General features: G+C 44.2%; 1 protein-coding gene across 4 annotated transcripts in view; it reads left to right on the forward strand.

The window, feature by feature from the left end:
• Pls1 (plastin 1) overlaps positions 1–22,349 on the forward strand; it is a 97,479-nt gene that overhangs the window by 19,246 nt on the left and 55,884 nt on the right. The window contains exon 1 of one of the 4 annotated variants that reach the window (XM_074060225.1): positions 12,279–12,481. The exons of 2 other annotated variants lie outside the window; for them this stretch is intronic. The gene's annotated coding sequence lies outside the window, so the exon portion shown is untranslated. Of the gene's footprint in view, positions 1–12,278; positions 12,482–21,889; positions 21,909–22,349 lie in introns of those variants that run through there. One more of the 4 variants, XM_074060228.1, reaches the window with a different exon arrangement.

The raw sequence follows: 22,349 nt of genomic DNA on the forward strand, positions 1-22,349 counted from the left end.
GGCAGCGTGGAGTGAGGGGCAGAGAGCCTGTGTTCATGGCTGCAAGCGGGCGAGCTGGTGCCAGGGCTGTCAGAAAGTGTAGAAAGTGTGACACGAGGAGGACGGAAAGTTCACTCTCCATCATGTTAGACAGGCAGGGCAGGCTGGACGGATGCTGACTTGTGCTGTCCATATGGTGCCTGATGTGTCTGAAAGCCATCTGAAAGGAGGGGCACCTGTCTACGTGGGGAAAAGATTGGAGGTGGGGGGCATTGAAGGGTGGGCAGATGCTCATCAGGTACAGACAGGTCAGCAGAGGGAGCGTGTTAATTTGTTTTCTGTTGCCTGGGTATTTTATAAAAGAGGTTTATTTAGCTCACATTTTGGTGGGGGGCTGAAATCCCAGGGTTGGGCAGTTTCTGATGATGGCGTCTTTGGCTGTGTCACAAAATGCAGGAAGATGCAAATCACTCTTTGAGACCAGTATTAATCCCTTCCAAGGGCAGTGCCCGCCCCCCCCCCCGACTTTATTGTCCTGCTCTAGACCCCATCTCTTAAAGGCTCCACCACCTCAGCACTGCCACACTGGGGACCAAGCTCTCAGCACATGAACCTCAGGGATGCAGTCAAGCCACAGCAGGGAGTGGTAGGGAGAGTCTGACAGGGACAGCTGAACCTCAGATGGGTGTTAGGACGGGGAAGTGCCAGTTCCAGTGGTGAGGACTCAGCTCATTTGGGAAGTGTAGGGAGGTGAGGTTGAAGACTCCTCCTAGGGTCAGATTCTTCAGGGTCTTGGAGGATGAGATGCAGAATTTGAACTTCGTTCTGTAGGTGGGATTGAGTCACAAGCCTACCTCAAGCTTCCTCTGACTCCTGGTTCCTCCCATCCCCAAAAACACTGAGGAGGAGGTACCCATTTGTGAAGGGCGCTGATCTGTGGTTAATACAAGCTTGAACAGATACCTAAAATGCTTTTTTGGCTCTGATTTTTTTTTCAGTACTGGGTATTGAACTCAGGGCCTTCACCTTGAGCCACTCCACCAGCCCTTTTTTTGAAGGTTTTTTTTCGAGATAGGGTCTCTTGAACTGTTTCCCTAGGCTGGCTTTGAACCATGACTCTCCTGATCTCTGCCTCTGAGTAGCTAGGATTACAGGCGTGAGCCACTGGGTGACTGCCTGGCTCTGATTTTAATATGTGTGGAACATGCGTCTTACAGGCTTAATTCATTACGAGAGGCTTTAATTATTTAAAAATGTGTAAACTATGAAGGACAACCAATTGCAGTTTCCAATAGACAGACCGTAGACACAAAGATAAAATCACGGAGACTAGTGACTATAGTACTTGTCATGGGTGGGTCTGGGAGGGCAGGGGACTTCAAACTTAGCTCGAAGGATATAAATAGTGGGGTCAAAGCAGTAGCTGAAAGGGTCCCTGGTGAAGGGGGAGGACAAATGGCCAGGGGATGGCTCTTCAAAAGTGCTTGAGTTACAAGTTGAGCGATGTCCACTGGGTCACTGCTAGATGCACTTATCTCTAGGAGGGCACTGTCTTGGAGGGCACTGAGCCCAGGGTGGCCCCTTCCACTCATGTCTGTGAGGCTGTCCACAGGTGGGAAAGACATTTCCGTCTTGTTGGAGGTTTGGAGAATCTTCCTTGAGTATCCCCTTGTGCTGAGGAGCACAGGTGGCAAGAAGAAGGTGGATTCAGGAGTCAGGAGTTGGACCCTGGGGCTGTGACATGCTGGTGACTGAGGAGAGGCAGCACAGAGCATCTGGGCCCAGCTGACTGCCTCTCCTTCCCAAGTCCACAGCCGAGGAAGTCTTTGTGTAGTAGAATCTTCGGATCACTCAGTCTATATAAACCTTGCTCTTATCCTCCTTTCTGTTTTGTTGTGGAGTAAAGAAATGTGTAAAGATACTACATAGTTCAGGCCGCATCTTTTAACACTAAGGTTAATTCTGTTGTGAGTTCCTGTGGCCACAGTGAAAGTGAGCCCTGGCAGAATTGCATCTTTTTTTCTTCGTTTGTCATTGCCTGGTCCACGGTAGCCTCCTGATGTGTTGTTGAATGGGAGAAAAAGTGGATTAAGGGGTGGGTGGCTCTACACCCACCAGCTCCTGCCTGCATGCACCCAAAATTTCCTAGCTTCTTGTCATAATGACATAAGAGCTAAGGGGCCTTATTTTTAGACTGTAGCGGTTCCCCCCTCTCTGTGGTTTAGCTTTCTGTGGTTTTAGTTACCCATGTCAACTATGGTCTAAAAATATGAGTGGAAACTCTCAGAAATAAGCCATAAGTTTAAGTTGCATGTCATCATAGGGTCACTGGAACAGGCAGGAGCATCGCAGTACCTTGACAGTCAGTCTGATAATCAGGATGACTACTGAGTGATACTGGGTGGGTGGTACATACAGCATGGACACGCTGGACAAAGGGAGGACTTACCTTGTGGGATGGAGCCGCACAGTGCAGGAGTTCATCTGCTACCCACATGGTTTCTTGGGTACCAGTGGAGAAGGGCAGTAGTAGTCTAACACCACATCACAGTGTGACATTGTTCACCTCACTTCATCTCTTCACCTAGGCATGGCACCGACTCATGTCACCACAGGAAGAAGGGGGAGCACAGTATAGCATGTTCACATAATCTGTAAAAAATTATAGTATATTGCAATTAATTTGTTTTATCAGTTATTGCTATCATCTCTTACTGTGCCTAATTTATAAATTAGACTTTTGTCATAGGTACATATGTGCGGGAGAAACATGCATACACATATATGTACCTATATGTTCAGTGCTATCCACACCTTCAGGCACCCACTGAGGTCTTGGAGCACGTCCTTTACAGTAAGGGATCTACTGCACTATTAATCCCAGGTCTGTGTTTTATTGACAGTAATCTTGGGAGAGACTTTTCCAAGAGTTAACTGGATAATTTGAATTCGTGTTCAAGTATGCATGTATGAAAATAATGAAACCCTTCAAAAATTGTTAAAAAAAAGAAGAGGGGAACAGGAATAGAGGGGGCGAAATTGTTTGGCACACATTGCATGCATGAGTAGACATGTCACACTGGACCCCTTTTGCATTCAATATACGCTAATAAAATATTAAGGATTGTTGTGGTTTCATGTTTTTTCTAAACTATTGCAGATATGAACAAAATAATGAATAATAACAGCTCTGCGTGGAGATAATGCTTGCATATGAAACTTACTTTACCTCTAAAATAAGTGGATATATTTTATTTTGCCTTTGAAGTATTCTTTATTGTGTTAAGAGGAAATCAGATTAGAAGTGAGTAGGAAAATAGTTTACAGGGACCCTTAAAGGATGTTTGTTAATTCACTAACCTGCTAGAAATTTGAGTACTTATTTTTCCTACCATTAAGTGAAAGGAAGGCTCAAAGTCACTTTATCACCCTGAGATGCTAATGGTGACAGTGGTTCAGTTCTGAATTCATGAAATGAGGCTTCATTCTCTCCATCTCTTCCATCTTGAACAAAACAATTGTTTCCTGTTAATATGCATTTGGAAAGTGCAGGATAAAAAAATTAAACTTTCTAAGTGTCTCACAGGGTTATCATCTCCCTGTGATTAACTTACCGTGCCATAGGAAACTGAGCGATCGTTGAAGTATTTGTGCAAAGTTCACATCCCTCGTGGGTGTGACTAGGACAAATAAGGGAGAACTGACAACAATGGGTTTTCCAGGAATTCAGAGAAATGACTGCATCCTGAAGCAGCGTAATGATAGCCCTTTTGCAAGCTAGTTTATTATTAAATATCAGCGGGGGTCCTGTCCCAATTGATGTCGTGGGCAGACCTAGCATGCTGTTCATTTCATCTAAAAAGGACACCGCGTGTCCTTGGAGACTTGTGTGTGCAGGGGTTTTTCCATCATGGTGCTTGGACACTGTGTAGGAAGGCATGACAAAATCAGGCACAAGACTTTGCAGGGAGGCAGAAGGTGTCAACTTCTCATTGTCAAAGTCTTCACTTTACCCGTGTTCCTTAGCGCTTTTGGTGCACGTGGTTTTTTTTGTTTTTTTTTAATAACAGCTTCATTGAACTACAATATCACACACTTGAGCCAGGCAAAGCGTGAAGTCAGTTTGGGAACATTTTCCTCACCCTGTGTTCATTAGACTCACTGCTCGTTTCCTGCCAGGCTCTCCCCCATTCTCACGGTAGGGAAGAAATTTAGGTTCTGTACTGTAGATTTACCTGTCCTTGAAATTTCAAGTAAATGTGAAATGCGGCCTATTGTGATGGCTTCTCTCCCTTCATATCCTGTTTTCAAGGTCCTTCGTGCACTGGTGTATATAAATACTTCTTTTTATGGCTACACTCATCCAGTGTGTGGATATGCCACATTAAAAAAATCCACTCGCTGGGTTGGCTCAAGCAGAGAGCGCCTCCCTAGCAAGTGTGAAACTCGAAGTTCAACTCCCAGTACTGCCCAAAAAATTCACCTGTCCTGGTCAGTGGCCATTGGGTTTCCTCTTTTTGGCTATTTTAAATAATGCTGCGATGAACTTTTTTTTCCTGATACTGTGGTTTGGTCTCAGAATCTTATGCTTGTTAGGATAAGATCTTATGCTTATGCTCTGCCTAAGTGGCTTAAGTAGTCACACCCCCAGCCCATTTTGCTACCACTCAAGCCACTTGGCCAGCCCTTTTTGTGTTGGTTATTTTTGAGATAGGGTCTTGCTTTATGCCCAGGCAGGCCTGGACCACCATCATTTATTGTGTTTCTCTGTGTAGCTGGGAGGACTGGTGTACACCACCACTACGCCCAGCCATTGGTTAAGATTGGGTCTAGCAAACTCCCTGCTGCCTCCCCATCCCACTGGCCATCCTCTCCATCCTCAAACAGCCATCCTCTCCATCTCTGCCTCCAGAGTAGCTATGCTCACAGGCTTGAGCCACTGTGCCCAGGTGAACCTTTTTTCTTAAGGTACTGGGGACTTAACCCAGGGCCTTGTAAGTGCTGTGCCACTTGAACCACGTTCCTCCTTTGTTTTTTTTTTAAATTGATTAATTAATTAATTAATTAATTTTACGGAACTAGGGTTTGAACTGAGGGTCTACACCTGGAAACCACTCCACCAACCCTCATTTGTGATGTTTTTTTTTTCCAATAGGGTTTTGAGAACTCCTTACCCAGGCTGGCTTCCAAACACAGTCCTCCTAATCTCTGCCTCTTGAGTAGCTAGGATTGTAGGTGTGAGCCACTGGTGCCTGGCTTGTTTTTGAGACAGGGCCTCACTAACTTTGCCCAGGCTGGCCTTGAACTCACGATCCTCCTGCTTCCACCTCCTGAGCAGATGGGATTAGCCACCATGCCTGGCTGAACATTTGTGAATTGTTTTTGGGGTGCATTTGTGTTCATTTTGTTTGGCATATATGATACCTAGAAGTGCAAGTGCTATGTTACACCATACCACTGTATTTCAAGGAACCACACCATTTACTTTCCCGCCTACAGCATAAGAACTTCCTGATTGCCCACAATCTCTCCAGCGCTTATGATCTAGTTTTTCAGTTGTGACCCCCATACTGGGTGTGAAGTGGTACCTTAGTGTGCTGACATTACAAGTGATTGGCTGGCCATGGTGGCTCCCACCTGTGGTCCCAGCAATTCAGGAGTCAGAGTAGGAAAATCGTGGGTGAGACCCTATTTGAAAAATAAACTGAAAGCAAAAGGGCTGGGGATGAGACTCAAGTGGTAGAGCTCCTGCCTAGCACGTGCAAGGCCTTGAGTTCAATCCTTAGTTTCCAAAAAAAAAAAAAAAGTAAATAAATAAAAAAGTAATAGACTTTATCTGTCAGAACAGTGTTAGATTTTCAGGGAAGTTATATAGGTAAGGCAGTGTTCCCCGAAGACACACAGCTTGTCCTGTTATTAACATCTTACAATAGAATTCTGCAGTTACTGTAAGGAGTGAGCTAATACTGCTGAATTCCTGTTAAAATGCAGAGCACACTCATTATTCGTGGTTTTTACCTCCAGTCCTTTTCGTGTTCCAGGACGCCATCCAGAAACTACATTACATTTGGCTATGTCCTCTTAGGCCCTCCTTGGTTGTGACAGTTTCTTATACTTTCCTTGTGTTTTGATGATCGTGAGGAATTTGAGGAGGAGAGGTCAGATATGTTGTAAGATTCTCCTTTGTTAGAATTTGTCAATTCTTTTCTTTGTAAATAGTGATACTTGTTTTTTGTATCATAGGAACTTAGAATTTCAAAATGTATCATCAGAGTTGGAAATCTGCAGTATATGGCTGGTAGAAAATTCTTAGGAATTTGAAATTTTCAATTGCCTCTAGAAGATGAGTAGAAACTAACTTTGGGTGTATTTTCCCAGCAAGGGTTTGATCACCTTGGATTAGTTAATACAATTTATCTGTGATTTCTGTGATTGTCATGAGATAGCAGCTAATCCATTGGGAAAAATCAAAGCTATATTTTTTCATTGCTTTTAATGTGACAGAGACTTGTTTCTCATGTCATAAAACAGAAAGGTAATAGAAATTCACATTATCTTTTAGAGTTCCTTCCACAGCATTGGGCAGAAAGTCTCCAACTTACATTGAAGAGATTCTAGAAGTCTCATAAATGCCTTTGAAGAAGGAGGGAGGGATGGGAAGCTCAGAGAGGCCGTGACGTTTGGCCTGATGCACAGCACTTCTCAGATCTGAAATTTTTACCAAGGGCTGTGCAAGCTTCTACTGTGCTGTCCGCCAGACTCCAGAATTTCCAGTGGTTTTGTATCAGGGACTGAAGGACTTAGCATGAGTTCTTATCTTACTGGATAATTTTCCTGCCAGCCAGAGAAAAGAGCATCTGTCTGTCCTCATGGTCCCTTTGAAGTCAGTTTGTCCAGTTGATAGCATCCTCAGCCATCTCTGCCTGGGCACTACACTGTCCTGTGTGGCTGAGGACTAGTAACTCTGGCCACCTGTCCCCTGAAAAAGAATCCTAAGGGTCATAAAACAGGACAGCAGCTGTACAGGAGCACTGAGGCCAAGGCTCTTTGTCTGCCATTCTGTTGTTCAATGTATACCTCAGAAAACTCCATTTTTTTCCCCAACACAATAGTGTCAGAATGGCACGGTTCTGCAGTCTTAGCTGTTCAATAGAGGACAGAATTCAGAAATTCTAAATTTCCATCCTATTCAGATTTCTGGCCCCACCCTAAAACTTCTGAGTGAGATTTTTTGGGTTCTGGTCCAGGCATCTGGATTTAAAGTAGCAACACGGTTTATTCTTAAGACTGTTAGTGAGAACTATGTTTAATTGCCTGGTGGCTTTTCATGTCACTGCAGGTGTCTCTGTGTCTCCGTCCATTAGGATGGGTTAAGACAAAGGCACCTCTAGTTGTCAGGATTGGCAGAATTTGCCTATTATAATTTTTGTAGTGTTTTTTTTTTTTTTTTAAGCTGCTGACCTTTTTTTTTGACTACCTTCCAACAAGTTTGTATATGGTATGGGAGAGAGAATTGATTTCAGAAGAACTTGAAAGCCAACATTGATCTTCCTCCAAATCATATCCTTCCCCCGAGTCCCCTCCTCCCTCTCAAGTGACAGCTGTTCTTTTTTTTTTTTTTTGCAATAATGGGGTTTGAACTCAGGGCCTACATCTCGAGCCATTCCACCAGCCCTTTTTGTGATGGGTGTTTTTGAGATAGGGTCTGTGACCTGTTTTCCTGGGCTGGCTTTGAACCATCGTCCTCCCGATCTCTGCCTCCTGAGTAGTTAGGATTATAGGTGTGAGCCACTGTGCCTGGCTAGCTGTTTTGTTTGTGGGCACACCAAGGCCAAGTGATAAGAACACCCTGTGGTGGAATAAAACTGTCTGAGCCTGTTTTAGCTCTTAGTGCTTCCATAACAAATTCCTACAGTGTAGCAGCTGAAATAACACAAAGTTATTACCTTCCAGTTCAGAAGTGTGACACAGGAGTGCGTCCACATGACAGCCTCTGTTGGGGCTGGAGGCAAAGATCTTTTTCTTGGCTCCTTCAGGTCATTGGCAGGGGTCCCTTCTTTGTGGTAGGAGGCCTGAGATCCCTTTTCTTGCTGGATGTAAACTGAAGGCCATCTCAGCTTCTTGAGGTCACCCATATTTCTTTGCTCATGTCCCCTTCCAAGCTAGGGACAGTGGGTCCAGCACCTCTCACACCTTGACTCTCTCCTCCTCCCATTGACCTGCCTTGAGGGGCTCCTGGTTAGGTTGGGCCTGGCTAGATAATCCAGGTTACACCGCCCACCCTGAGACCCGTACATCTGCAGAAGCCCCTTTGCCATTTGAGGGACCATGCTTCCAGGTTCTGGAGGTTGCAGTGTAGACATCTTTGGGGCTGCCTGTGTTCACAAGGGAGACAAGCTGGAGTTACTACCACCAGCAGGGCTGCCAGCCTTATTGCTGATAGACCTGAGAAAATGTGACTTGACTGAATCTTGTTGTAAATTAAGATCATTTCAGGGCCAGATTTCAAAGCAAGTAGTTTTGAAAATTCTGGTTTGGGGACTCTGTGGTTGAGCAGACCATGCTTACCTCTGTGGGTGGGGAAGAGGGGACGAGCCCTGTGCTGCTTCTCTGCTAATTTAGATCTGGGAGGGGTGCTGCTGGGAGAGGCACCTGTGGATACCCAGTGTTTGCTTTGTCACCCAGTGCCTGCTGCGTGGCCCTGCTTCTACCCTCTGGCCGCTGGCCATGTTCTGCCAACTGCTCAGGCTGCCCGTTTATCTATATCACAGATTGGTGACAACTTTGACACCTACTTATTCTTGGAAACATTTTTCAAGAGGCTGAAAGTCTGCCATCTCCTTATTTTTCCCAAGAGCTGAATTAAAGTGATAAGATTCCCTGATGTCTGCCAGGTCCTTAAAGCCTTTGCTGTGACTTCTTTGCTGCCATTTCTTCCTCCGTGAATCTGTGCAGTGTTGGAGAAGCTGCTGGAGCATCTGGGACAGAAGGCACTTGTATTTTATGTATTCTAAAATTGCAGATACATGCATTTGTGGTGGGAGGCCTGAGATCCCCTTTCTTGCTGGATGTAAATATGTGTTATGTACCACAAATACACATTGTGTGTGTGTATGTGTATATGTGTTGTTTCCTTAGGACATTCTCTCTCTCTTTCTTTCACGGTACTGGGGTTTGAACTCAAGGCCTCACGATTGCTAGGCAGGTGCTGTACCGCTGAGCCACACCTCCAGCCTTATTTGCCCTGGTTATTTTTCAGATAAGGTCTTGTACTTTTTTTCCAGGTTGGCTCTGGACCGAGATCTCCCTACCTACGCCTCCTGACTAGCTGGGATGACAGGCAGGCACCAGCACACATGGCTTGTTTGTTGAGATTGGGGGCGGGGTGTCTTGATAATTTTTAGCCCAAGCTGGCCTAGAACCGAGATCCTCCCAACCTCTACCTCCTGAGTAGCTGGGATTACAGTGGTATACCACCATGCCTGACCTTTAGAACATTCTTAATGAAAGAACATTGTTAAAAATGTCTAAAATAAATGAGTAAATCTAAGCTTGTTAAAAATGAATGTTGTGTTCATTCATATTCTATCAGACTACCCAGTATACTGGGAACAAGGGAGTAGAATTGACACGTGCTGTACGTGTAGAAAAGATACAGATTGTAGGTACATAGCTGCTTCCACACTTGGCACCTGTGACAGGAAACCAGAATTATCACCACGGAGCCCTATCTCCTCCTCCCAGTTGCTGTCACTCTCCTGGGTGGTCACTACGCTGATGTTTTAAAAGTTTGAGAATGATTCTATTTAAGATATGGAGCAATGTTCTTACAGTATTGTGACAGTGCTTCTGAGAAGCAAGTCTCATTGGAGTTTAACCAGATTTAAGACGCGTTGCTCCTACCCTGGGGTGCATTTAAACACAGAACGGTAAGTTCTTTCCCAAGTGTCCTGGCTTTAGCAAATAGTTTGAGTCACGTACACAACTTTGACTCAGAGTTTATTTTCCAGTACTTGTGATCATTCAAAATACTTCTGCCTCAGATATTCACAGGTTGTTAAAACGACACTGTGTACACTTGGCCCCAATCAATGACTTTTCACCACAACGCTTTCTACACCATTTTTGATTTATTTGTTTTTGTCGTTATCTTCGAGATGGTCTCTCACTGTGTTGCCCAGGCAAGCTTCAAACTTTTGCGCTCACGTGATCTTCCTACTTGAGTGGCTGGGACTACAGGAGTGTTCAACCACTTCCAATTCTTCCACATAGCTTTAACTGAGATCAAGTCGGTATATTTTCTCTCGAATTTTGGATGAGATTCCAAAATTGAAGACAAACCATTTGTCAATAAAAGTGGCAGTCCTGTAGTGCACATTTTAACTATCCACCGTAACAAAGCAGAAATGGAAATTGCTTCTAACAAGCAGAGTGGGTAAAGTCTTAAGAGAAAATGGATTTGGGGCTGTAATATCTCTTTCTCCATTCTGTCCCTGTGTGCAAGGACATTTGGTGAAGCGTTATTTCTAAAAGCAGATCCATCAGAAGCCTCTTTCATTCCAAAACTGACTGCTTAACTAAAGCAGGGCATAGTGTGAATATCACAGAGTGTGAGACATTTTCAAAAAATGTTTAATGATACAGAAAATTTCTTATTAGTGTTGAGTAAGACTATGTACAGCAAATAGTAATTTTGAAAAAATATACACGTGTACACAGAAATTCATAACTTTGGCTCTAGTTGTTTGTAGAATTTTTTTTGGCAGTACTGGGGATTGGACTCAGGACTTCACGCTTGCTAGACAGGTGCCCTCCTGCTTGAGCCATTCTGCCAGCCCTTGGTGCTGGTTGTTTGTGAGTGATATATTTGAGAGCAATTCAAATTTTCTTAGTTTATGTTTTTCATTTTTTGTATTTTCAAAAAAATCAGAAAACGACTGCATAGGATCCATATTAAAAAGGTCACGTAGGTTTGGTAACTGGCTTTTCCTGTGAAATGAAGTCCTAGGGGAGACAGGTCACGGCTGGCATGTGTTGTGTTGAAGTCAGAGGTTAGAGAACCTCCACAAGAGCGGCAGCACCACAGACATCCAGAAAGGGTCTCCTTAAAAGAACGGAGCTTTCAGTGCAAGAAATACTAGCAGTCACTGCTAGAAATCCCCAAAGACAACATTCTCTGGTCCCCCAAGACACACTGTGTGCCTTTGTAGGAGAAGGCCCGGGGGAGGGACCTCAGGGTTCCAGAGGTGACCACCTGGACAGATGTTTCCTTGCATTTATGCCTAACCCTCTTAGTCCTACCCGCTCGGGGCCGGCAGAGCAGAGTAGGCCTTCTCCAGTAGGAACGCTTCATAGATGCGTGTGTTTTTTATCCTTCCTCAAGGCCTAATAGCAGCATAACAGACTGCACCCACGTTTGGGGTTTGACAGGTGTTTCTCCCCATAAAATCATCGTCACAAGATGGAGAACATTTTCATGATCCCTAAAAGCCACCCTGTGTCTTTGAGAGACATGATGTCCCCACCTTGTACCTCTGTTCCAGACAGCCACTGACCTGTCTGTCACCACAGATCACTTTGCTTGTATGGAATCACAGGCCAGGCACGTTTTGTTTGAGAGCGGTCTGTACCTTTAACCTTCACTTTTTCTTTCACTTTCTGGAGCAGGTTTGCGGCATCCGTTCTTAGCTTTTATGGAGGCGTTGTTAAAGTTGTTTCAGGTCCCTCTTTGGAGAATTCACCTGTCCGGGAAATGGGTTGTGCAGTTTATAAGTGAAACCTCTTCTGGCCTCGCTTTCGCAGAGCAGTTGGACTATAACCCTTGAGCAGCTCTGGCTTTAACACTGTGTCATTTGATGTAATGTTTCCAGTGACTGCTCAAAGGTAATTTTTCACATTTGTTTGAAATTAGCCCAGTGACTGGAAAAAATCAGCAGGGTGTAGGATTTTTTCATTTTTTTAAACCTAACACATTTTCCCAATTCTTTTTAGGCATTACAAGATATGCTTAATTGTTTAGTGATTTTTTTTTTTTTTGCATGGAGAAAACATTGTCCTTTAAGAATTAAAGTGGCAAAGGCATATTTATAAAAATAATATGAGCACACAGGCTTGTCCTATTTCATAGGAAGAAAATCTGCTTGACTAAACCTTAGATGTAAAGTATCACAATGCATTTTAAGCACCCTGGATCTAATCAAATAGAAATGATGATGACATCCACACTTTTGTCACTTGATTTTTTTTTTTTTTTTATGGTCCCAAACCACACCCATGGTGCAGGCTGGCCTTTCTACCGAAACCAAGTTCTTTTGAGATTAGAATCTGTCCTGGTAAGCAGAACACTCAAGTGTGGAGTTAGTTGATTGTTGTCTTTGGTTAAATACCGACTTTCACAGAGAATTATCTGAGCACAGGCACAGCTGAGGAAGATTGCAGCTGAAGTCTTCTGGGTTCGTCTTTCTGGACCCCCAACCCCAGGTGACAAGGCCAGGAGAAGCAGGTATGCAGAACCTTCCTCTGTGTTCACAACAATGACCTCATCTCAGATTCGGGGGCGACTTTGCACATGGTTGGTACTTAGCCAAACTGCTGCAGGGTATTTCTTGGAAGTTCTTGCTTGCTTTGGGATTCTGGGTGCAGCTAGTGACCTCGGCGTGTTGGGCACACAGTTCTTTATTCTGTCTGCCTTGTTTTCTGTTTTGAAAACTATTTCTTCTGTAATAGCACTAACTTGTCAGATAAGAGAGAGGTGTTTTGTTTTTTTCAGGGTTGGATAAAAAAGTTAAACTAATTCTTGGTTGGACTTTGATTTTTCAGAAATGGATTCGGAGATACGTGTGTGTGGGGGGGTGGGGGGGTTGTGATGTGTGTTTTTGGTTTGTGTGTGTGTATGTATTTGGTTTGATCAAGGAACGGCTCTTCCAGTCTATAGTTTAGTCATGTCTAAGCAAAGCTCTTTCTAAAGAGATTTTTCTAAAGAGATCCTACAGATCCCTCTTTTATAAAATCGCAGTGGACACTGTCCCCAGTGCTAGGGTTGTGGTAAACTTGCAGCCACGTTTGGAGCGTGGAGAAAAGGCCTCAGTTCTGAGACCTTTGTCATTACTTTTGCTCCTCTACATTTTCAAGAACCAGATGTGACTGGAGACTGTGTCCTTGTGTCAAAGCTTTTTTTCTTTTCCCCCCATCGTTTCGTTGCCCTTGGGAAGACTTAGGGCCTTAGTGGAACAGTTTCCTCAGCAGTCGTATACACATAAGCAAACATGTCACCTTTCATTCTGAGTGCTTTCGATGGTGTCAGAGCTCTGCCTCCTCAGCCCTGACAGCCATCCGTTAGCTATTTTCTTAGGAAAGCAGAAAGTGAGCCGGTCCTGAATGATGCATGGGGGAGCTCAGGTACCCATGCGACACCACACACCGGGAGCCAGGAACGGAGGGCTCTAGAAAGTCAAGTGTGTCCCCTGTGTGCAGACGCCTCACTCTCAGACCCAAGTGGAAAGGGAGCACTTAGGTGATCTTCCCTGTGACTCATCAACCATGTCAGATTAGTCACAGGATGGAGTCACTCTGTGACTCAGAGAAATGAACACCCTCTGACCAGTTCACCCTGGAAAGGGAACGCCATAGAATATTTTCACATAGTCAAAAAACCAAGAAACAACTCCCCGATGACTTTCACAGCAGCCAGAATCGCCTTTCCTAGATCATGCCTGGGTCCAACAAAGGCTGTGCCCCGTGCCAGTCTTGTCACAAGGAATGGCCAGTTGCTCAGTTGTGTTCTGTGGCACAGGGGATAGCATTCCTTTGTGATCCCCAGTTTAGATCAGCTTACCGCCCGAAGCGTGCAATTTGATTACCCTTATTGTGTTACTCTGCAGAGCTACAAATGTTAATGGACGTGGCCTCATCTGGCCATTTAAAAAAAGGCCACAGCCGTGACTTCCAGTCAGAGCTGGGAGGTTCTGTGCTGAGGGCAGCGCTTGGGCTAGGGCGGTGCAGAGATCTTAGACTCTGGCACTCCACACACTGCTGGCTGGGTTTTGTTCTTGTAGGTCTGGTTTCAGTCTCTAAAACTCAGGGTTGTCTGGATGGAATTGCTTTAAGAATAAAAGAGTTAAGAATCCTTAAGGATAAAGCTCTTAAGAATGAATTCTTATTATTCAATAAATTGAATTAAGAACAAAAGGTTATTGGCTACTTCTGACCCTGCTCCTCTGTTCAAATCGAGATTTCCATCCTGCTCTTTCCTTCCAAATGTTCCCAGTGCTGCTCTCGGCCTGCTGGGACAGAGGTACTGTCACCAACCGGGAGAAGCCACGAGTGGAGAATTCTTCCTTCTTCGCCTTGCCCAGCAGACATGGGAGGCTAAATTGTGTCTCTGTCTAAGAGTCTGCCTGAGTGGCCCTGACTTTTCAAATTGCTCAACTCCCCGTTGGTAAAAACGTGCCGTGCGCACGTCACTTCCAAGCTCTAGACTGAGCGTCTCAAATCTGAAAATCAGAATGTTCCAAATCTAAAGCTTTGTTGATTTTGTGTTGATTTGGACTGAACCCAGAGCCTAGCCCATGCGAGGCCAGTGCCCCATCACTGAGCTATGTGTCCTGTCCTGAACGCCAGGACATTTTGAGGTCCACATGATGTCACAGTGGAAAATCCCACACCTTGACCGTGCGGGACAAGCTAGTCAATATGTAAATATATACGAAATCTGTATTTCTGTCCTATAAATAAATGTACATATACATATATAAATATAAATGTGTATATATATATATATATATATAGCACATGAAACAAATGAATTTCACGTTTAGATATGAGTTCTACTTCAAGACAGCTCATTATATATGGAAATATTCTAAAACATGCAAATATCATATGCAAATATTGTAACCCCCCCCCCCCAAATCTGAAACACTTCTGGTCCCAAGCATTTCAGATGAGGGATGCGCAAGCTGTGTGTATCTTAAATTGATTATTCTATTCATGTGAGGTGTGTGCTGTAAGTACCAGCATGTTACCTGGACATATACAGAAGCAAATTTAAAGGAATAATGTGATTTTGAAAATGAGTTAGCGGTTGGAAGGCCTTATAACATCCTAAGCTGATGTCTCAGGGCACGGAATATAATGGGAGATTGCTGCTAATGACTGAACAGAAAGCTGGGTTTTACTTAATCTTGATTATTTGGAGCCTTTTGCCTAGTCTGCCATCACCTTTGCCCTGCTTTGTTTCCAGATGTAGCTGACCGTCATGGTAGAACTAGGGTGCCTACCTAGTTCTCCTCCACTTCTGTGATTAGATGATTTAAAGTCCCCAGTACTTCTGCAGGTGTCTTCCAAGGCTATGTGGTCACTTAGTGAAGGAAGGTCTGGTGTCAATTATTACGTAATCACTAATCAATCCACTCAACCAGACCGACACAGATTATAGCATGTCACAAATGCTGAAAGTGAACAAAGGAGTGATAGCCTGCTGTCTGTGCCCTCCTCTCCTGGGTGCCCCTCTGTCCTGGGGCTTCCCCTCCTGAGATGCCCCCCTGTCCTGGGATACCCTCCTCTCCTGGGGCACCCCTGTCTCCTGCATCCCCTCCTCTGCTGGGGGCTCCCCATTTCTTGGCCCCCTGACCCCCACCACCGGGCTGTGTTTTCAGCTGTTGGTTCCATGGGATCGTCTTTCATAAGGACCAAGTTGCCGGGTTACTGAGAATACACACCAAATATTTGTCAAGCAAATTTTGTTCCTTTTTCTTTGGTTTTCAAGGTGATCATGAGCTGCTCTGACATTTACTTTCTCCACTCTGGGTGTGGTGACAAGGGAGCAGCTTCAGTTTTCTCATGTGTAAAAGGGGGATTGGACTAAAGGATTTTCAGGGTGGGGGATGTGGGTTTTCTGTTTGTTTTAGGGGAAGAGGCCAGATTTTACCCCTTTTACTTTTCTGCCTATCTTGTTTTTTGGCTGATAAATGCCTACTAACTCATCTTTATATTGCTGGGAAGTTGTTTCTTTAAAGAATTCTGTTCCCACCTAGCAAGAGTGAGATCATGAGTTCAAGCCCCCGTACCACCAAAAAAAGAATGCTGTTCAGAAATCTAAGTGACATATTAGGATTTGCCTTTCCAGCCAAGACTTTGGAATACATGCTGTTCCCAAACCAGAACTATTGAAACCTCTCTAGTCTTCATGGCCACCCAGCATAAGCGTCACCCTGGCGGGGAAGGCCAGGTTAGAACCCGTGTGGGAAGAAGGATTTGCTGCCTCTCTTTCCTGCCTGTGGAATGCCACCTGTCCATTGTCACTGGACTGGAACATGTGGACGTGTTTGCATGGTCTGAGGCACAGCTGTCTGTTACTAAGCTGTGTACCTGCAAGTCTGCTCGTTTATAGATTGTGCTGCACTGAAAATGTTGAAGAATGCTGCGCCACTGGGAAAATAAGGGAAATGTAGACCAAGAAATTATTTTAAGATGCTTTCTTCCCAAGGAAACATTTTTAGAAGCCCCTAAGCTAGAGTTGTTAGCTCAGAGCCTGGGGACCTCCGGAAGGTCCAGGAATGGACTTGGAGGTGGAGCTTGTGCAGAAGCACCCTGGAGTTATGTGCAAAATTCAGATCCCAATGCAGTTTTAGGGGTGGAAATCCCATAGCCTTTTATCTAAAAGGCTAAAAATCAAAAGACCTTTAAAAATCAATGCAGAGGAGAAAAAGATATTTGAAATATGACCTGTTTGCATAAGTGTATCAGTCAGGTCCCTACCCCCAACCCACCCCATTTGCTTGGTGATCAGTTTACATACATTTGTTTAGAGACAAATGGTACTGGAGAAGGCGGGTGTACATGTGCAAAAGAATGAGTTCAACCCTTATGCGTCAGGCCAGATTGGATCAAAGACCTAAGTGTAAGAGCTCAAAGTATGAAATCCATAGAAGAAAATTCAGGACTGACATTAAGGACGTTGACTTTAGCAATGACTTCTCAGCTGTGGGGCGAAAGCACAGGCAACAGAAGCAAAAGTACCCGATGGGAACCACTGCAGAGGTAGAATTCCTTCAGAGGAAAGCCAGCCTCCAAGAGGAGAAGGGAGTAGCAAACTCCACATGGTAAGAGGATGGGTAGAGTGTAAAAGGGTCAGCTGCTCTTCAGTGATAAGAAAGCAAGCAGGCTTGAAGATGGGAAGGGACCCAGTGCCCAAGAAGCCTATGGAAAGACGCTCAGTGTCGCCTGCTGTAAGAGAAACGTGGACCAGGCCATAGTGAGGCAGTGCTCGTGCTGATTCCATGGCCAGTATCAAATGGACAGAAAATGGCAGGTGGGGGTGAGGATGCAGGTAAATGGAACCCTGGTGCACTGTTGATGGGAATGTAACGTAGTGCAGCCATTACAGAAAAGAGTGTGGCGGTCCCTCAAAAAGTTAAAAATAGAATTACTATATGATTCAGCCATTTTGCTTCCAGGTATATATCCAAAAAGTTTAGTGTAGGATCTTGAAGAGACATTTGCATACCCACATCTATTACAGTGTTATTCACAATAGCCAAGAGGTAAAACCAACCCAAATACCCACTGACAGATGACTGGATAAAGAAAATGTGGTATGTATATATAATGGAATATTATGCAGCCTTTAAAAAGGAAATCCTGCCACATGCTATGACATGGATTAAACCTTAACAATGTTATGCTAAGCAGAATTAGCCAGCTATGATAGCACAAATGCCATTCTGGCCCACTCTTACAAAGTCTGTCAAAATCATAGGAACAGAATCCAGAAGACAGTTACCAATGGCTGGAGGGAGAAGAGAAAGAAAACCAGTGTTTAATGGCATAGAGTTTTGCATTTGCAAGATGAACAAGTTTGAACAATAATGTGAATGCTTAAAAGCAGTGATAAGGATAAAATCCTAAAATAACCCAAAGAAAAAAGCCACACAGTAAGCAGAGGAAGAAAGGCAATGGCAGCCTGGCTGTCGGGAACAGGTCAGACAGAGCGAGGTAGGGGGACACTGTTAACGGGCAACAGGAGAGCAGTCAGCCTAGAGTTCTGTCCCTGACCAAGTGCATTTCAGAAACAGAGGAAATAGACTCTTCAGACATGTCAAGACTAAAAGTGCTCATTCTAGCAGACTTGCACCCCAAGCAAGGTGAGAGGAAGCAGAAGGAACCTGGGGGCATGTGGGAAGGCAGCTGTGTACAAAAGAAGGGAGAGCACCAGGTAGAGCACCTGCCTAGCAAACGAAACCTAAAATAAACAAAATAACGAACAGAAACCCATGAGACAAACACCAGAAAAATGATAGCGAAACACTGATGAACCCAAAAATCAGTTATTTGAGGTATTCAATAAAATTGATACATGTTGGGCCAGACTGATCAGACAAAAAAGAAAGACGAAAGATCAAAGTCAGGAGGTGGTGATGTCACTTAGAGACCCTTTAGATATGAAAAGGAGCATAAGGAAATATTTTGAACAACTTTATGCAAATATGTTTGGTGACATAGATGGAATGACCAAATTCCAAAGTTTACTTACAAAGAAATAGATAGTGTGAGAAGTCCTATGTCCATTAATGAAATTGGATTTGTAGTTAAAAGTCTTCCTGGAAAGAAAACTCCAGGCCCAGATGGCTTCTAACAAACATTTCAGGACAAAATAATTCAATTCTATAAAACTTCTCCAGACAGTGAAAGACAGAATACTTCCCAGCTCATCCACAAGGCCAAAAATACTCTGATGCCCAAACCAACCAGAGGAAGACATTTAAAACACCGCACCCCCCAGACTATTGTCCTTCATGATTACAGATGCAAAAACTCTGAAAACGTTAGCATATTGAACTCAATGATTTATAAGAGAATTCTGGGTTAATGCAATGCTTGAAAAATCACTTATTATGGCTGGTGGAGTGGCTCAAGCAGTAGGAGTGCCTGCCTAGCAAGCATGACGCCCTGAATTCAAATCCCATGCTGCCAAAAAAAAAAAAAAAAGAAATCACTAATTGTAATTCATAATAATAGCAAGCAAAACTATATGTTATTTCAGAGGCACAGAGAAAGCATTGAAAAATCTAACATCCATTGCTGAGTAAAGATAGGAATGAAACGCCACTCCCCCAGGGGCTCACAACTATAATCCTAGCTACTTGGGAGGCTGAGATTGGGAGAATTGAGGTGTGAAACCAGCGCAGGCAGAGTGTTCCCAAGACCCCATCTAAACTGCTATCTAGGCTTAGGTGGTAAGTGTCTGTAATCCCAGCTATGGCTCGTGGTCCAGGCCAGCCTGGGCAAAAAGTGAGACCCTATCTCCAGAATAACCAGAGCAAAAAGGACTGGCGGTGTGGCTCAAGCAGTAGAGCTCCTGCCTCGCAAGTGCACAAATCCTGAAAGAAACGAGACGATGAAAGTGTACCAGCATGATTTCTAGAAGCTGCAAATCAGTGACATTAGACACATTGGTGTTTTCCTGGGCACAAAAAAGGAAGGGAGGAAGGGTCACCAAGGAGCAGGAAGGGCACTAGGGAACTGTAGGTGTGTGCCCTGTCTGGTTACAGAGGTGACTTTGGTGCACAGAGTCCAACAAGATTTCATTTTATAATTTAAGTATGTGCAGCTTAGCGTGTGACAATTACACCTTTTTAAAGCTGTTCAAAATAAATGTACACTTTAGAAATGGTGCTCATGGAAAAACTTACAATGTTGTATTCAGGTGGGTAAGTAGTTTGGTATAAAGTGGCTTTTTTGTTTGTTTGTTTTTGTTTTATTTTTATGAGAAGCCTATGAAGGAATAGTCCAAAACTTTTCTATAAAAGTTTTCATCTCTGTGCCTGTAAATACATAGTCAGAATATTCAATTAAATATAGAAAATGACAAAGTAAAAACTTAAAGGTTGCCTCACACCTGTAAATCTTAGCTACTTGGGAGGCTGAGAGCGGGAGGATCATGGTTCAAGGCCGGCCCAGGCAAATAGTTTCTGAGAGCCCATCTCCAAAATAACCAGAGCAAAATGGAGTGGAGGTGTGGCTCAAGTGGTAGAGTGCCTGTTTTGCAAGTGAGAAGCCCTGAGTTCAAATCCCAGCCCCACCAAGAAAGAAAGAAAGTTAATTAGTTAAAGGTTATCCAAATTTCCGTCACTCTCTCTTGCTGTTCATCCACAGGTTAACAGCACCGTGGACCTCCTCACACATAAATGACTCGCCTGCTTTAAGTGCAACTCTTTGTCCCTCTCGTTCCCTCTACTCACCCTCCTGCCACTGCCAGTCCTAGCCTGGCCAGGCAGCCTCTGTGGGTGTGTGACAGGTTGTAATCAGTTGCCACTTGAGTGAGGGGGCCAGGACACCCTTCCTCCCTAGAGTACCTCTTCACCTGCTCTCCTGTCCTGAAGTGCTGAAATTCCTGTTTCATTCTACCATAAGGTCACATTTCACTCTATCACTTCCTGAAAGAGGTAGTAACTTTCACAGCTGCTCTCCCATTTCATCCTGACACCCTGCAAGGCAGCTATTAAAAATGACATTAAAAGAGAGACCATGTGGCCTAGCCTGCGTGGCTGGTAAGATGTCAAGCCAGTCACCTTTTGGGTCTGTGAGGTTTTGAGGTTAGTGGCAGGCGGGAAAGTGTGGGGTGCTGGGAAGGCTGGAGCTGCCTCCCTGGGTTGAGGGTCAGCACTGTGGCAGCCCTTGCTAAGCTCCTGGGATGCCTAGGCCAGGAGGAGAACTGCCTGATGCTCTCTCCACAGTGCCTCGAATGGGACCAGGGCATAGGTACTGCTTATTTTAAATACTGCTTGAATAAATGAATGAGTGAATTTAAGCTTTTTGAGTGCAGAGATGAAATCTGATATTTCTTTCATATGGCCTGTGTGTGACCTAGTCTTGAACACCAAGCAGTCATAAGTTATTTACTTAATTGAGTTGAGATTTGTCTGCTATTACTTGTTCTGTTTCCTGTGTCCGAGGGAGCCTCAAAAAGCCATGTCTGTTATGAACTCATTTGGAAAGGATTTCCTCTGTTGATTCAAAATGTCTGGGAGAATTGTGTACAATACAGGACATGAGCGTGACAACACAGTGTGTCAGGGACAGGAAATAATACAACACAGCCCAACAAAACACCCTGCCAGACCATCCATGACGCCAGTGGTTGGGACAGGTGCACAGAGGACAGGTGGACAGGTGAGTCTCACGCATCACTCAGGAAACACAGAGAAAAGCTGGATAAGCAGATGCACTGACCCTAAGGTCTTGGTGACTTTCTGTACTAGAATTCATTCAAAATTTTTTTATTATCATGAAGAATTTTAATTTTTAATTTTCTTATATTATTATTATACTGGGGGTACATTGTGAAATTTACAAAAGTTCTTGAACACCAACTATGAATAAGCAATTTGTTTTAGTGTCTAAACACCAACTCTTGAAAAAGGACTTGAAAAAACAGTGTATAATTTGAAAAGAGAGAGAGAGACAGACAGACAGACAGACAGAGAGTGAGTCTTACTAAGTCACCTAGACTGGCCTTGAACTCAAGACCCCCCTGCCTCAGCCTCTCGAATCCTGGAATCGCAGGTGTATCCCATCACACCCTGCTTAAAGGCATTTTTTTATGTCTAAGGACACATTTTTAGGTCTAAGTGCCCATGGGAGGCAGGGTGAACCAAGGCAAAGTGGCCTTTGCCCGAGGGATCAGTTTCTGTGGCATCACTGGGGACCATCACTGGGTGTTCAGGCTGAGGGATTTGGAGATTTTATAAGGGCAATAGTGTTTGATGGGCTCTGGAATGATTACCAGGAATTGGAAGGGTGGAGAACGAATTGTAGGAGTGGGGCGTGTGCAGAGACTGGTGGTAAGGAAGGACTGAGGTACTGAAGACCTGCTGATCTGCTGGCCACCTCAGGGTGACAGGAGCACGCACAGGGCAGGGCCTGGCCAGGTGAGTCGCCGTGCATTGGAGGCCAGTGTGGATTTTTTCCAGTAGTGTGGCAAGGTCTGTCACCTCCACTTTTCAGCAATTCCTCTTATGTGTCCATGTAGGAGTGGTTAAATATGGGTGGTCGTTCTTTTCTCCTTGCTGTTACAAAGAAATACATGTTCATTGTGGAAAGTGACCGGGTTGTCTGTAACCTGCTCCCCAAAATAGCTGCTGTTGCCATTTTTAGGTATATCCCTTGTTCATTCTATCTGTCTATCTGTTATCTATCATTTATCTATCTATTTGTCTATCATCTATCTATCTATCAGTCTATCTATCATCTATCTATTTATCTATCATCTATCTATTTATCTGTCATCTATCTATCTATCAGTCTATCTATCATCTATTTATCTGTCATCTATCTATCTGTCAGTCTATCTATCATCTATCTATTTATCT

Source organism: Castor canadensis, chromosome 17 (assembly GCF_047511655.1).
Source record: "Castor canadensis chromosome 17, mCasCan1.hap1v2, whole genome shotgun sequence".
NCBI lineage: Eukaryota > Metazoa > Chordata > Mammalia > Rodentia > Castoridae > Castor > Castor canadensis.